The following is a 15,307-nucleotide window of genomic DNA, read 5'->3' on the forward strand; positions in this document are numbered from 1 at the left end:
AGTAGCAATGATCTGTTGGTGAATAAAGGTGGCTTATTATCGTGTAACTTGGCCCTATGTGGTTCGTTATCAGCGACATATCAAGCTCTCTTTCTTTGGCGATTCTCGGTGTGGCATCGTGTGTCTGCATGGTATTGTATCAAGACTGTCTCAGATGACACTATAACCGGTTAATATTTCATTTCTTGTGAGGTGTTATGAGTGAAGGGGCCGTATCGAGAGCAGTCGACACCACATTGTGTATTGTGTTGATTGTCATGGGCTTTGGAAAGTGTTCCGGAATTTCCGACTCATTTAAATACTTTATTTTATTACAGTTGTCGTTTTTAAACTTGTCTTGAGTGAGTTGTGATATTTTCTTATGAAACATTAGTTGTTCAAAGCAGAACTCGCTGTGTTCAGAGAAGCGTTCAACGCAAATCTCTCACTTCACCATTGGGGAAGATTTAAAGGGCAACTTGGCTTGCGTCAAATGGCAGTTCTAGCTTGAGTGATTCTAGCTGTTCAAAACTCAATTTGTTTGTCTGTAAGCTCAATTCATGTCATGTTTATCAGCATAAAAATAAGAAATGTTATCCCAGTTAGACAGACTATGTCTTTATTATCACACAAGGCACCAGCTACAACGTGCAATATGCGTTTTGGGCTGCCAGGAGGTACTTTTTATGTCTCTGGTATGAAACAAATAAACTCTCTTCTGAATCTGTCATAAAGATTATCAACGAAATAAACTGCCGGGAATTTGGTGGTGGCTAAAAATGAAACAAACAAGAAATGGTTATTCGATAGTAATGTATTTCATAATGGTATCGTAGTTGTGTTGGGCCGTAAGTTGGTCGTGTTTCGGCGACTGTTTTCAGCTCAGTGGCGTTTTGATGACGTTTGTAATATTTTGGTCAAATCTTATTTTCAAGTGTATACTTTCTTTTGCTCGACATATCCGCTTTTGCAGAGGAATGTATAGCCTCGAGAAATAATACCGTAAAATATGAAAAAAAGTGGAAAGCATTAATGTTGACGCTGATGATGAAACCCAGTGTTACAAAAAACTGAATAATAGCCTTCACAATGTACCAATGCCAACAACATGCCTCCTATGTTCAATGTGTACGTACACGTGTTAAAGGAGTTCTGAAAGTACGAACCCTTGGGAATCCCGGGTGAGAATATAGGCCCCCAGCAACTTATGCTTGTCTTTCGCGGCGACTAAATGGATCGGGTGATCAGGTGATTTGGTTAACTGCATGTCATCGATTCGCACTTGCGTGGGTCGATGCTCATGATATAAATCACTTTATTGTCAGTTCTAGGCTCGATTATTTACAGACCGCCGTCATATAACTGGAGTATTGCTCAGTGCGGCGTCAAACAAATCTGTACGAATACCGTGCCTGCCGAGAAGAATAAAAATGATTTAAAAAATAGAACGTGTAGTTATAATAATAATAATAATAATTTAATATGCATTTGTATAGCGCAGCATTCACTGTGCATAAGTGCTCTGTGCGCTACTGAACTGGTACCAGACCATAGAACAAAGTTTATATGTAAACCTTAGGACCGAGCTGTAACAGCAATTGGTGTCCTATAAATGTCCTGGACGATGGGGTAGCCTAGTGGTTAAAGCGTTAGCTCGTCACGTCGAAGACCCGGGTTCGATTCCCAATATGGTTACAAAGTTTGAAGCCCATTTCTGGTGTCCCCCGCTGTGATATTGCTGGAATATTGTAAAAGGGTTGTAAAACCATACTCACTCCTTATTGTCGTCCTTTTACAAGTCACGCCGCTATGTAAGTGAAATAATACATCAGGATGCATTTTATATAATTTAAATGATTAATTACAGTGAAACGTGCGGGGCATAGAAATATATGGCGATGTCCTGACATTGAGATAAGCGGCTTACCGATGTTAGAGGCCGATCAGAGGATTCAGTCCGGACCATGAAGGCTGATCGTCGTTAGTCATAACGACATTTCACTACAAATAAAACAGATAAACTAACTAAACAGTTACTAGTACTATATTTGCACAACATTTTGAAATAGTTATTTCCTACCGGTATTTAAATAGTATAAATATATCGTTTATCTCGGTGGCAAAGGTGCCAGCGTTGTGATGGGTATTGACCTGTCATTCTGTGTACGGCGTATCGACATGTAACAATTTGTCATGCCCCCGACCCGCCAAATACATGCAACTATTTTTCATGACCCCCCTCGGGTAGCCTAGTGGTTAAAGCGTTCGCTCGTCACGCCGAAGACCCGGGTTCGATTCCCGACATGGGTACAATGTGTGAAGCCCATTTCTGGTGTCCCCCGCCGTGATATTGCTGGAATATTGCTAAAAGCGGCGTAAAACCATAGTCAGTCAGTCAGTCATGACCCCCCTCGCTATAATAATAAGTCATAATAAGTGACCAGAACCGAAATAATGTTCAGATTAATAATCAAACAAAAACACTATTTGAAATAAATATGACCTCTTTCTTGCTGTCATTTATTCATGACCCCCCCCCCCCCCCCCCCCCCCCCCACACACACACACACACACACACGTACCAACCCCGTTAATCACACTGGCCCACCCCTCTATTATAAATGATGACCAGTCCTTACAACAGCTATTGTCAATACTTACATGATTACATTCGGGTTTTAAACTGGATAACCACAACTATGCCGTTTAAGGGAAGACAGCAACTCCTGGTCATGGACGGTAATAGCAGATATCGTTACGGGCAACGACTATTGTAGCGAAGACTCGAGAAACGTATCACATTCCCTATTTCTAAATTCCCCAAACTGTTGTTACTTTGACACGTTTCGGATGAAAACATTTCTACATCACTTGACTCCTTAGACAAAGGCCAAGTCGCCGTACGGCTAACAGAATACTGCTATGGTCATCCTCGCCACCGGGGACCTGCCGCCTTGCTCTGTAGGTATTGACGCCAGCGTTCGACAGCGTCACCTGTATTTACCTGTGAGGTGAACGCGTGCAGTGGGGTATCATTCGTACCTGTAAATAGATACCGTCAGTTGTACAACAACGCCTTAGGCAGAGGCATTATACACAAGATGATGATGAAGAAAGGGAAGCTGGAAAATGGGTATTATTTTACCACGTCTACCTATTATTCAGATTACAACATCCATCAAGAACTATGCGTATCGTTTTCCTTTTCTATTCTTAACAGCTATTTCGTGAAACGATGTAGATCAACCTGGACACACATATAGGTTGGTAATGAGGGATCTCTCTCAAGACCCATCATTGTTTTTCTATAATTTTGAAACTCAGCATAAACCTATATGTCTGTATGTAATGTAGACAGTATGTATAAAACTATCATAATGCGGTAGAATAATTAATAATAACAATTAAAGACAGACGCTGTATCTCTCAACCATAACCCACTGAGCCTCTGCACGGCAGGGGCGGTCGGGTAGCCTAGTGGTTAAAGCGTTCGCTCGTCACGCCGAAGACCCGGGTTCGATTCCCGACATGGGTACATTGTGTGAAGCCCATTTCTGGTGTCCCCCGCCGTGATATTGCTGGAATATTGCTAAAAGCGGCGTAAAACCATACTCACTCACTCACTCACTCACTCACTCACTCTGCACGGCAGTTCGCTCTGCCGCCTTGTGTCCGTTACTTGTGTGCCAGGATCCGCTGTTTGTAAGCTAGACTTTCTCAAGTTTCGCTCTGATTATAATCTTTGGTTTTTCAGTTGTACGACACATATTTACTTGCTCACATTGCGTCTATCTACCAGTAATATTTGATGGACGATCATGGCAAACTGTGCACAAAACAACACTCACTCCCTCACATTGTACTTATTTACCAGTAGTACTGGATGGACGACCATAGTAAACTGCGTAAAACAATATTCACTCCCTCACATTGTCGCAGTTGAACAGTAGTACCTGAAGGCACCCATACTAAATCCTAACATAGATGTAGCAACTCTTCAGGCAATACTGCCATCTCACTTACAACACACATACAGACTCAGGTTTATTGCAGAGGAAGCTAGCTATCTTCCAGAGTACAAAAAGCTCTCTGTTAGCGCTTCATTCCTTGGAGACATTTCAAGTACAAGTTATTAATCTATGACATCACACAGACTGTAAGCCCGGCTGTCCTTGTGGACTGCAGTGCCCTGTTCAACAAAGCGGTCTGAGCGATACGACAGTCATATGTCTATGTTACGGTATGTGAGTAACGACCATCTTAGCGCTGAGTTAGCTTTGTGGAGCCCATATTTATGAGATATTCAGTCACAGCTCACACGAAGTGTCACATTCGCAAGGTCCAGTATGTTTGTTTGTTATTTAACGCCACAATATTTCAGTAGTATGACGACGGTCTGTAAATAATCGAGTCTGGACAAGACAATCCAGTGTTTCACATCATGAGCATTGATCCACGCAATTGGGATCGATGACATGCATCAACCAAGTCAGCGAGACCTAACCACCCAATCCCGTTAGTCGCCTCCTACGACAAGCATAGTCACTTTTTACGGCAAGCATGGGTTGCTGAAGACCTATTCTACCCCGGACCCCGACGGGTCGAGTGGGTGGGTTGAGTGAGTGAAGCATTGACCACATTTGGATGTGTGTGCATGTAAAAAAATGTTACATAAATTGGAGGAGGTGTGTGTGTCAGCATAATATAACCCTAAGAACAATAAGAGTCACGATTCATTCCGACAAATGTCTTTGAGATTTGTTCAGTTTTTTATCAAACCGCATTACTCTTAAGATCGGAATATAATTTTGTTTTAGGGCATAAATAAATGAAACTGGCGATTGATATTTCTTCTTAGAAGTTAAAATGTTATGTTTTGCCTATATTGCTCATTGAAGTTGTGGAGATGATTAAATGTACGTGTAAAAGATACAGCTGGTTACTGTGAAAGGTTGTTTCATGCAGCTAAGGCTAAGTGAACGTATGTAAGTCATTGGCGCTTGGCTGGATTATATGTACTTTAAAAAAAGTTAACTTCAAGGTTTAGGTGTATACAAACGGATATGGAACATATATTTGTTATCTGAAAGTCAATTCTGGAGCAGTGACAGCATGAGGATGTCCCATGCCATGGGTCTGTATGTGGGGTTTGTACAAGCGGTGTTTTGACTTTAACGCCACAGTCAGCGTATAGGAACTCGATGATAGTGTGTATAGCATAATTTATTTGTAGAGATGTATAGAGGGGTCTGATTGTTTTCTCTACGAATATAAATGCTATACACGCTGATATCGAGTTCCTGTGAGTCAGCAATATCACGGCGGCCTGTAAATAACTGAATCACGGCAAGAGCAAAAAGTGTTTGATATAATGAGCAACGCGATCAGGATCCGATGATGACATGCAGGTCAACGAGTCTGACCACTTATCCAATTTCGTCGTCTCCCATAGAGTTTTGGGGTTCTATTCTAACGCAGGTCCCTACGGGTTTGCGTTAAGTGAGTGGGTATGGTATTGGCAAAACTTCCGCCATATCAGAGGTGAGGTGAGGTGAAATTGGGTTTAACGTCGCGTCCAAGATTATTGCACTTATATAGCGACGTGCATGCACGTGTATGTGTGTGTGTGGCTGCTTGTACTAGTCCGGACTGATGCCGATTTATAGTGCTAGCTCACTGAGATACCATGCCGCAGTTTAACACAGTATACTGACTCCGAGCCGACCAGTCCTTGTTTCAGCCCCTTAATGCCGAGCGCCAGACAGGGTAACAACAAGTACCATCTTTTAACGTCTTTTTGTATGACGCGGCCCGGGATCGAACCCTGGACCTTCCGCTCTCCGGGCGGACGCTCTACCACAAGACCACGGAGGCGGTCCGCCATATCAGATCTTGGGACACTAGGAAGGAACTTCACACACAAAATCCATGTAAGGAATCGAACCAAGATCTTCGGTGTGACGGGTGAAAACTTCAGACACTGGGCTACTTATTAAGCTTGCGAAGTCATGAGGCATATTCCGCTCTATCCATCCCACAGCAGTGAGGATTTCGAACTAGGATGCTAATAGATTCTTTAAAAAAAATTAAACCGGATCTGGAGACGGCAGTTCCCAAACAAGTATTTTAATCAATTAGTGTGAAATCTCACACACACTATATTTCCCATTGGTTAAAAAGATCATGCATTCCATCAGGTTTTTATCCACGTTATTAATCGTGTATCTTAAACCATAAAGAACATTCTACATAAGGTGATGAATGGCCCTGCCGCCATGGTATGCCGAAGTCACAACTCAACATGCAAATTAAATCGCATTTCCGATCGGCCCACCTGGGTCCCCATACGTAATCAACATTATTAGCAATTTCAGTTCTTCTGGCTATGATTTTCAGAAAAAGAGATTTTTAAAAAATGATTTAATCCTACAATATGCAATAGAATCAAGGTGATGAATTGCTGGCATATATCGGTCGCTTCGGGTACGTTCTATATTCTATCCAGTGTCGTCTGTTTCCGTAACCAAATTTCTCATACAATGAAACTCCGTTGATCTGTCAGCCCACATGTCGGACGCTCGTCGTTTGCACTCTGTGTGTTATGTCGGGGGCACGGGTCCCAGGCGTTTAAGGAGCCACAATTCTGTGTGCAGGGTGGCGTCCCTTGGGCACGCCAGAAACCAATGATGGAGGAGGGTTCGAATTCTGGTTCGTCACGATTATATGTCTAGGTTTGTCATCACTACACCCGTACTCGTTGGTTTCACTAAAGTGGTAAACGTCTAGGACCTGCATCGCTTCGGGATTTCCTCCCACATTAAACTGACACGTCGCGGCACCACTGAAATACGGCGTTAAAAGTGGTGGTAAACCTCCCTCACTAACTAACTCACTGTGTGTAGATACCGGTAGGGATGTCTGTTGGGTTTGTGTTTACTGCGCAACTCGAACTGCCGTGAATCGGGCGATTTAACGACATATCAAAAATCAATCTGTCGCGGACTTGAAACGTGCAGAAGATAATCAAATGCCGAGTTTCTATTACCGAGTTACACGTATATATCAAACAAGGTGAAGGTGATTAGCGACGTTCTTTCGACTATGCCATCAATGTATCCTAACCTCATTGCGTGACGTCATGGCACTGTATGCCATCATTAGTGGAATGTGTGTGTGTGTGTGTGTGTGTGTGTGTGTGTGTGTGTGTGTGTGTGCGCGCGCGTGCGTGTGCGTGTGTGTGTGTGTGTGTTTGTTCGAAATTGAGGGAAAAATTTAAATGCAGACGTTCTATTCATTTGCAGAAATTTAACACACTGACATGTAGAAATGATGATGTTTTCACATAAAAAACGGTCAAAAGTTAGTATACATCCATGTTTGATGGTAGCTGAAAATGAAACAACCAAGCAATGGTCGGTGGTGATGTATGTGATACGGGTATCTTAGTAGTGGTTGGGACCTTAAGATTGCAGTGTTGGTTCGGCGAATGTAGACTAATGAATTATAATGTCCAAAAATGTTACACTATACTATTAATTATACTTTCATGCAGAACTGTTAAGACGGTGAATGAGTCCCTCTATATCACAGAGAAGTTAAGATTCTTAATACACCGGATATCCTTAAGGGCTCTGCTACCTAGTTGTAATTCTTTACTCCGGATGTTTCACCTTCTGCAGAATTATCCGGATAAACGAGGTTGTCCTGCATATGTTGATAACAGGTTCCCTTGCAGGTCCGAGTTGGAATTGGTCTTCAGCAACCCATCTTCCCGAGGCAAACGAGTTAACTGACTATAAAAGTCCAGTTTCCACCCTTGCCGAACTAGGCCGCAATTATGGAGTTATATTTGGGCTGGACTAACGAGTCTATGAATAGTCCAATCAAAATCGCGTAATGAAATCGACATCCAGTTCGTAAACTGCCGTGCAGATTTCGGTCGATTGCAGGGTTTGCAAAGCATGTGTACCGCCAAATCGGCGTCAACAGATATTTTCCAAATGTTTTCATGTTTTAAATCAAGATGCCCACGTCACTGGATTCACTTCGCGAAGTAAGACCCTATATATTACAAAAACGATTTTGATTATCATTCAGATCGTCTTGACCAGGCGCCCCATTTTGTTTGAAGCACTGACGTGTAGTGATATGAGAGGTGTAATCTGATTGGTCAATAGGCGAGACATAGAATGGACATAACTCGTAATAGCCATTGGTGGCGCTTCAACTGGTCTTTTACAGTCAGTTAACTCCCTTGCCTCGAGAAGATGGTCTCCCCTGTGAAGATCCGGGTTGAAATTGGTCTTCAGTAATCAATGCTTGTCTTACCCCGCTAGATCCGGGTTAGAATTGGCCTTCAAGCAACCAATGCTTGACTCCCCCCGTGAAGATCAGGGTGAGAAATGGTTTTCAGCAACCAATGCTTGTCTTTCCCCGTGAAGATATAACGGCAGATTCGCTGATTTGGTTAATGCATTGTCATCGCGATCGTATCCCAACTGCGTAGATTGATGCTCATGATGTCAATCTCAGTTTTTACAGGCTGCCGCCATATAGCTGGAACAAACAAACAAACAGCAAATGCTCACATTATTGACCACTGTTTCCGTAACATCGACTTCACAATGGCTACCTTGGCATAACAGATTTTGACAAATGCTCACTCTTTTGACCACAAGTTTGCAATCATCTTTTGTAGATTTGACTTCTCATTGCCAATTACCTTGATCTATGTTTCATTTCCTCATGCGTAAAGCACATTCACTCCGTTCACTGCTACAGGTGCGTTGGAGCGAACAGAACAAGGAGTGAATTACACGCCGCCGCCGTCATGTCAGTGGTCTTGCCAGTCGGATCATCACCCCATTGTGCTAATGTACTTGATAACTCTTCATTTATTCATACAACGCTCCACTGATTCCGCAGCATTAAATGAAATGAGATCTGAATGTTTCACATATGTCACTGGATAGTTCACATGGGATTTTCTTTGCTTTTATTTTTTAGTCACGAAGTCTAGTAACGTCAAGGTGGACGTTAAGGATTTGGGGGCTTTGGGATTGGGTTGTTTTTTTATTTTATTTGCTTGCGTGTGTGTTCGTGTGTGTGCGTGCGTGTGTGTTTGCGTTCGTGCAGAGTGCGTGTGCGTGTGCGTGCGTGTATTTGTGTGTGCGTGCTTGTGGTGATAGATGTTTGTTGACTTGATTGGTTTGTTTGTTGTTTAACGTCCGCTCAGCAATATTCCACCAACGTGGCGGCAATCTATAAATACTCGAGTGTGGTCCAGACAATCCTGTCGTCGATTTCATGAGCATCGATCCACGCAATTTGGATACGATAACATGCAGTTAACCAAATCACCTGATCACCCGATCCATTTGGTCGCCGCGAAAGACAAGCATAAGTTGCTGGGGGCCTATATTCTCACCCGGGGTTCCCAAGGGTTCGTACTTTCAGAACTCCTTTAACACGTGTACGTACACATTGAACATAGGAGGCATGTTGTTGGCATTGGTACATTGTGTAGGCTATTATATAGTTCAATGGTGGTTTACATGGACAATCCAGCGATCGATATTGTCCGCCGTTGGGGTACGGTTACACGCCATCAACTAAGTTTCCGAGCCTGACCACCCGGCCCAGTATTGGATCACCACGGGCTGATAGGTACCTATCCTAACCAACAATCAATCCCCTTGGGGTGGCTGATGAATGGAACAAGGGTGAAGATGAGGTATAGGGGCCAGGATCTGGGTTGACCGAGTGGTGATGTAGGATTGTGGATGGGGCAGGGATTTTGGATGTTTGTCACACTGGGAAGATGTGTTGGGGAGCCAAGGGCGGGAGGAATTATCGCCTTCAGCAACGTCATCAGTTGCTCACAGAACCGAGAACACGAGGCCTTGGGGCTGTGGTTGGGGGTGGGGTGTCGTCTCGTGGTCGCAAGGGGGTTGAGTGTCGGTAATCGCGGCAGACAAATGCCCGGGCTTACAGCTATTGGTCGAATTAAATATTTATACTAGTGCCAGAACGTCAGACGCGCAAGCCCAACCGCCGATGAATAGGTTTTCTAGGCAAATCTGTCTCTTCTCGACCTTTTACAAACGATGCCATGTTAAAAAGCGAAAGAAAACACTTTACAAATTCAGTATGCTTCGTGGTGAGATTCCGCATTGTTAACTTAGCATACATAAAATTTATAAATGAAGTGGGCAGTTTTGAACAACAGGAAATCGGGCGACATAATCATTCATCCGAATGGCTTAATCCTTTAAACATGAAACATTTGTTTGGTTTGATGACAGTCATTTGCTCTTTTGGTGTATCAGAAGAGAATTTAAAATAAATCCATGTACGTTGTTTAAACCCAAAATGTTTTTTAGAGGTTTCATATTTTTAAAGATTTTAATGCAAAAAATATTTTCTATGCTCCATGTAAGAAATTATATATTACTCAAAAGAAGTTAAAGACCACCAGACGTTTTCGAAGAACTGTAGGTAGTCTGTCCTGGCTGGTGGCTGTTGCAACACATCCGTCCAGTTGTTGGCGTTCCTTAACTTGTTGTGAGTAGTATATAAAGAATTACGCCACATCGGCATCCTAAAAAATGCATCTTCAGGGAAATATTGACATGCCATGTTAACATTTCAGTAATACCCTTCAAATTATTAATTCATATATGTATTTTTATCCCAGTTTCGTGTCACGAAGATATTTTTGATTGATGCAATATGTTGTATAATGAATAGGAGTGATGGAATTTTTTTTGTGAAATTTGAATTATTCGACTTAGACGTATGATGCAAGCATTAACGTGGTCACCATTCCTGTTCTGCAGCTACTACCAGACATTACTGAAGACAAGGCCCAGTAAGAACCTGATGCACATTGTTAAGTAATCACCATTTACAGTTTGTGTTGATTGTAATATTAGATTCGAGTTCCCCAGTTCCCGATTGAACAAGATAATTTTGAGTAGGTAACCTAAGTCTGCCAAACAGCCTATCCATTAAAACGGTTTGCAAAAATCGATTGTGAATCTTTAAGAAAACTTTGGCCATTTTTTGTTTTGTCATGCACAAAGCCTAGTGATGAAACGTACCCCGTCTGTTTGGAGATCAAATTTCAAACATAAAATTATTAATATTAAATTAGATACCCACCGTCGCGCAGTTGACTGCTGTAATTGCATATTTTATACATATTCCATCTCACAAATTGTGTAAATTTGATACCCGTTATTATGCAGTATGGCCTTTGGATCAATGAACGGCCGATGTGGCCTTCGCGTAACAGTCAAGGAAGTTGCAATGGTGACGTTAACCTGATATGGGACCCAGCGTCAGTTCCGAAAAGAAAGTCCTTTAATGAATGGATGTATTGATCAAAGAAAGAACTTGAGATAGACGATATACGTAGGTAAATCCTTGTGGGACGGCGGCAAACCTCATGAAATTTACGATCGATGTAATAGAAAAACTATTTCAGGCTCCATATTGCAGTGGTTGATATTGCTCTACGCCTCTAAAGTAGCTTGTATTTTTCACTCATGGAAATTTGTAATTATTTCCTGCAACCCGAGCCGTCTTCCCAGCTGTCTAGGGCTCGTGTTGCCTAGAGCAGACGCAACGGCCAGAAATTTTATTAGGCGAGGAGATCAAATGTCAAAAATTCAGGTGTAGTCTTCAAAACTACATGACAAACGGCCTGCGTGGATGTTACATGGAGAGTATACCACCACGTCTACTTCGACCCAGACTGAGAAATGTTCACTTGTATGGAGCACGGAGGAAGCACATATTATGATTCTGGGGAGTGCACAGAAATAATGCAACGTGATCGTTGCTATTTGTGACACCTGATCCGCCGAACAAATGGGAGGAACGGTGCTCCGCTGAATAAAAGCACGACAGGGCTTCAATACTGACATTTTGGGAACAGATCAAATTACCCAATTTTTTGCTATTATAATTGTATTTGTTATGCTATTTATCTGCCATGAAATCGGAGCGGTAGATAGACTAGCTACGGCAGACATGTGGCGGGACCCGCTTGAAGTAATTTCCTTATGCAGACGGCAACACCCTAGCTGGAGGTGTCGGGTTACACCAATTCCAACATTCTCCCTGTCCCTAGACTAAGAGGCTATAGTGTTACAGCCAATTTCCACTCTGAATCAATAAGGACTGAGATTAATACACCACGGAAGACATCTGCAGGGGAGGGGCAGGCATTGCCGTTAAGGTAGGGGAGACCCGATATGGCTCTAGTTTGGTCGTCTGCCACCATTCTCCAGTTGCTACCTGAGGCCCTGCTATCGCCGGGGCCCATTGCGACTCCGTGACACCTATATATCTCTTTGAAAACCTCATCAATTTCTCTTTGAATTTTTCTTTGTATTCTATCAGTTTATGGTAGCAGTGTGTGTCAGGGTTACAGTTCCCCGCTAGTTGACGAGGCGACACTTCAAAGAGAAAGCCGTCCGCCTCTTAAGCTGATGAAATAAGCTTCTATCAGATGCTCGTCTGTTACAATAGCCACTGACTGTCTAATTGGAAAAATGAGAATGGGTCGTGAATAGGATCTAAATAGGGATCATTAATTAGCTAATAGCAATCAATTGATTGATAACTGATCATCTTTCAAGGTGGAGAGATGTGGGTCCGTAGAGGCGTTGTGGGGAAATGTTGACAAAGTTGTTAGTTTCTGACATTGAGAGGTCTATTGACCCTGCTAGGTCTCTTGACATCCCTGTAAGTGAATCCTGATCTGGTACAGTCTGGGGCAATGCCCATTTACCATCATTGAAGTAGCAGACAATTGCCAATTGTGTACCTCTCTACAGACACAGACAAAAGTAGCTTGCAATGATGGAGGGATGTTTTTGTTGTTGATTTTTCCAAAATGGAATACATTGTAGACTGTATTGCTGGGTAGGCGTTAAAGGGGAGCTGTCTAATTCAGGTCTAGGACTAGATGGTGTTATTACACAGAGAGTGCTGTTGTGTAATTATGATAACCATTAACTTATAGATTCATAAGTTTTTTGTTTTGTTTGTTGTTTAACATTGCACACAGCAATATTCCAGCTGTATGATGGCGATCTGTAAATAATCAAGTCTGGACCAAACAATCCAGTGATTGACATCATGACCTCGATCCATGCGATTGGGATATGATGACATACAAGCATGAACCAAGTCAGCAAGCCTGGCCAACCAATCACGTAAGTCACCTCTTACAACAAACATAGTCGCTTTTTACAGCAAGCATGAGTTGCCGAAGACCTATTCTACCCTGGATCTTCATGGGTCAGATTCATATGCACTAGAATCAGATGGAATCAATATATGGAATCACATTTAGCTAGCTAAGTTCCCTTAAGACAGCTATCCTAATTTAAATAACAACTTTGTAAGGACTATATCTTCTTAAGGGCAGACTTTTTATGCCTTGGTTGCCAGATATTTAAAACTAATTTTCCACAAATTGGAACCATTAAATAATTGTGGTTAAAGTTCAAGGGTGAAATCATGGTCAAAATGAACATACAGATTTTGCTCTCTCTCCTTAAATCATTGACTATAGCTTCACTCACTCCACACACCCACTCAACCCGTCAGTATCCGGGGTAGAATAGGTCTTCAGCAACCCATGCTTGCCGTAAAAGGTGACTATGCTTGTCGTAGGAGGCGACTAACAGGATTGGGTGGTAAGGTCTCGCTGACTTGGTTGATGCATGTCATCGATCCCAATTGCGTGGATCAATGCTCATGATGTCAATCACTGGATTGTCTGGTCCACACCAACATCACACTTTTCACACCTATCACACATCATGATCACACATCAGCATCAAGTAGTTTCAATACTAATTTACTCCACTCACTCACTCATCCACAACAAACCAACACCACTCACTTCACACCTATCACACATCATGATCACACATCAGCATCAAGTAGCTTCAATACTAATTTACTCCACTCACTCATCCACAACACACCAACATCACTCACTTCACACCTATCACACATCATGATCACACATCAGCATCAAGTAGCTTCAATACTAATTTACTCCACTCACTCACTCACTCATCCACAACAAACCAAAACCACTCAATTCACACCTATCACACATCAGCATCAAGTAGTTTCAATACTAATTTACTCCACTCACTCATCCACAACACACCAACATCACTCACTTCACACCTATCACACATCATGATCACACATCAGCATCAAGTAGCTTCAATACTAATTTACTCCACTCACTCATCCACAACACACCAACATCACTCACTTCACACCTATCACACATCATGATCACACATCAGCATCAAGTAGCTTCAATACTAATTTACTCCACTCACTCACTCACTCATCCACAACAAACCAAAACCACTCAATTCACACCTATCACACATCAGCATCAAGTAGCTTCAATACTAATTTACTCCACTCACTCACTCATCCACAACACACCAACATCACACTTTTCACACCTATCACACATCATGATCACACATGAGCATCAAGTAGCTTCAATACTAATTTACTCCACTCACTCACTCATCCACAACACACCAACATCACACTTTTCACACCTATCACACATCATGATCACACATCATGGTCACACATCAGCATCAAGTAGTTTCAATACTAATTTACTCCACTCACTCACTCATCCAAAACACACCAGCACCACTCACTTCACACCTATCACACATGAGCATCAAGTAGCTTCAATACTAATTTGACCGCCTCCGTGGTCTAGTGGTAGAGCGTCTGCCCGGAGAGCGGAAGGATTGGGGTTCCATCCCCGGCTGCGTCATACCAAAAAGACATTAATAGATGGTACTTGTTGTTACCCTGTCTGGCGCTTGGCATTAAGGGGCTTAAACAAGGACTGGTCGGCTCAGAGTCTGTATACTGTGTCTGAGTGTGGTATTCATGTTAAACAGCGGCATGGTATCTCAGTGGGCTAGCACTATAAATTGGCATCACTCCGGACTAGTACAAGCAGCCACACACACACACACGTGCATGCACGTCGCTATATAAGTGCAATAATCTTGGACGCTACCTCACCTCACCTCACCTCAATACTAATTTACTTCACTCACTCATCCACAACACACCAGCACCACTCACTTCACACCTGTCACACATCATGATGGCACATCAGCATCAAGTGATTTCAATATTCCGTTTCTCCATCACCTGATATCTACTCTTCTGCACTCGTCACCCACACTTGTTACTCCTGTGCAAGTTTGTCCAGTGCTATTTATTCCTCAGAATGTAACGTCTTGTGTGT

The 15,307-nt window shown here is 42.5% G+C and overlaps 1 protein-coding gene across 2 annotated transcripts in view; it reads left to right on the forward strand.

Moving 5' to 3' along the window:
- Window positions 1-15,307, forward strand: part of LOC124126178 (sine oculis-binding protein homolog) — a 99,123-nt gene that overhangs the window by 13,442 nt on the left and 70,374 nt on the right. Inside the window, exon 1 of one of the 2 annotated variants that reach the window (XM_046489561.2) lies at window positions 12,015-12,223. The exons of the other annotated variant lie outside the window; for it this stretch is intronic. The gene's annotated coding sequence lies outside the window, so the exon portion shown is untranslated. Of the gene's footprint in view, window positions 1-12,014; window positions 12,224-15,307 lie in introns of those variants that run through there. 2 annotated transcript variants of the gene reach the window in all.

This window comes from Haliotis rufescens, unplaced genomic scaffold (genome assembly GCF_023055435.1).
Source record: "Haliotis rufescens isolate VD_foot unplaced genomic scaffold, xgHalRufe1.0.p SCAF_5, whole genome shotgun sequence".
Classification (NCBI taxonomy): Eukaryota; Metazoa; Mollusca; class Gastropoda; order Lepetellida; family Haliotidae; genus Haliotis; species Haliotis rufescens.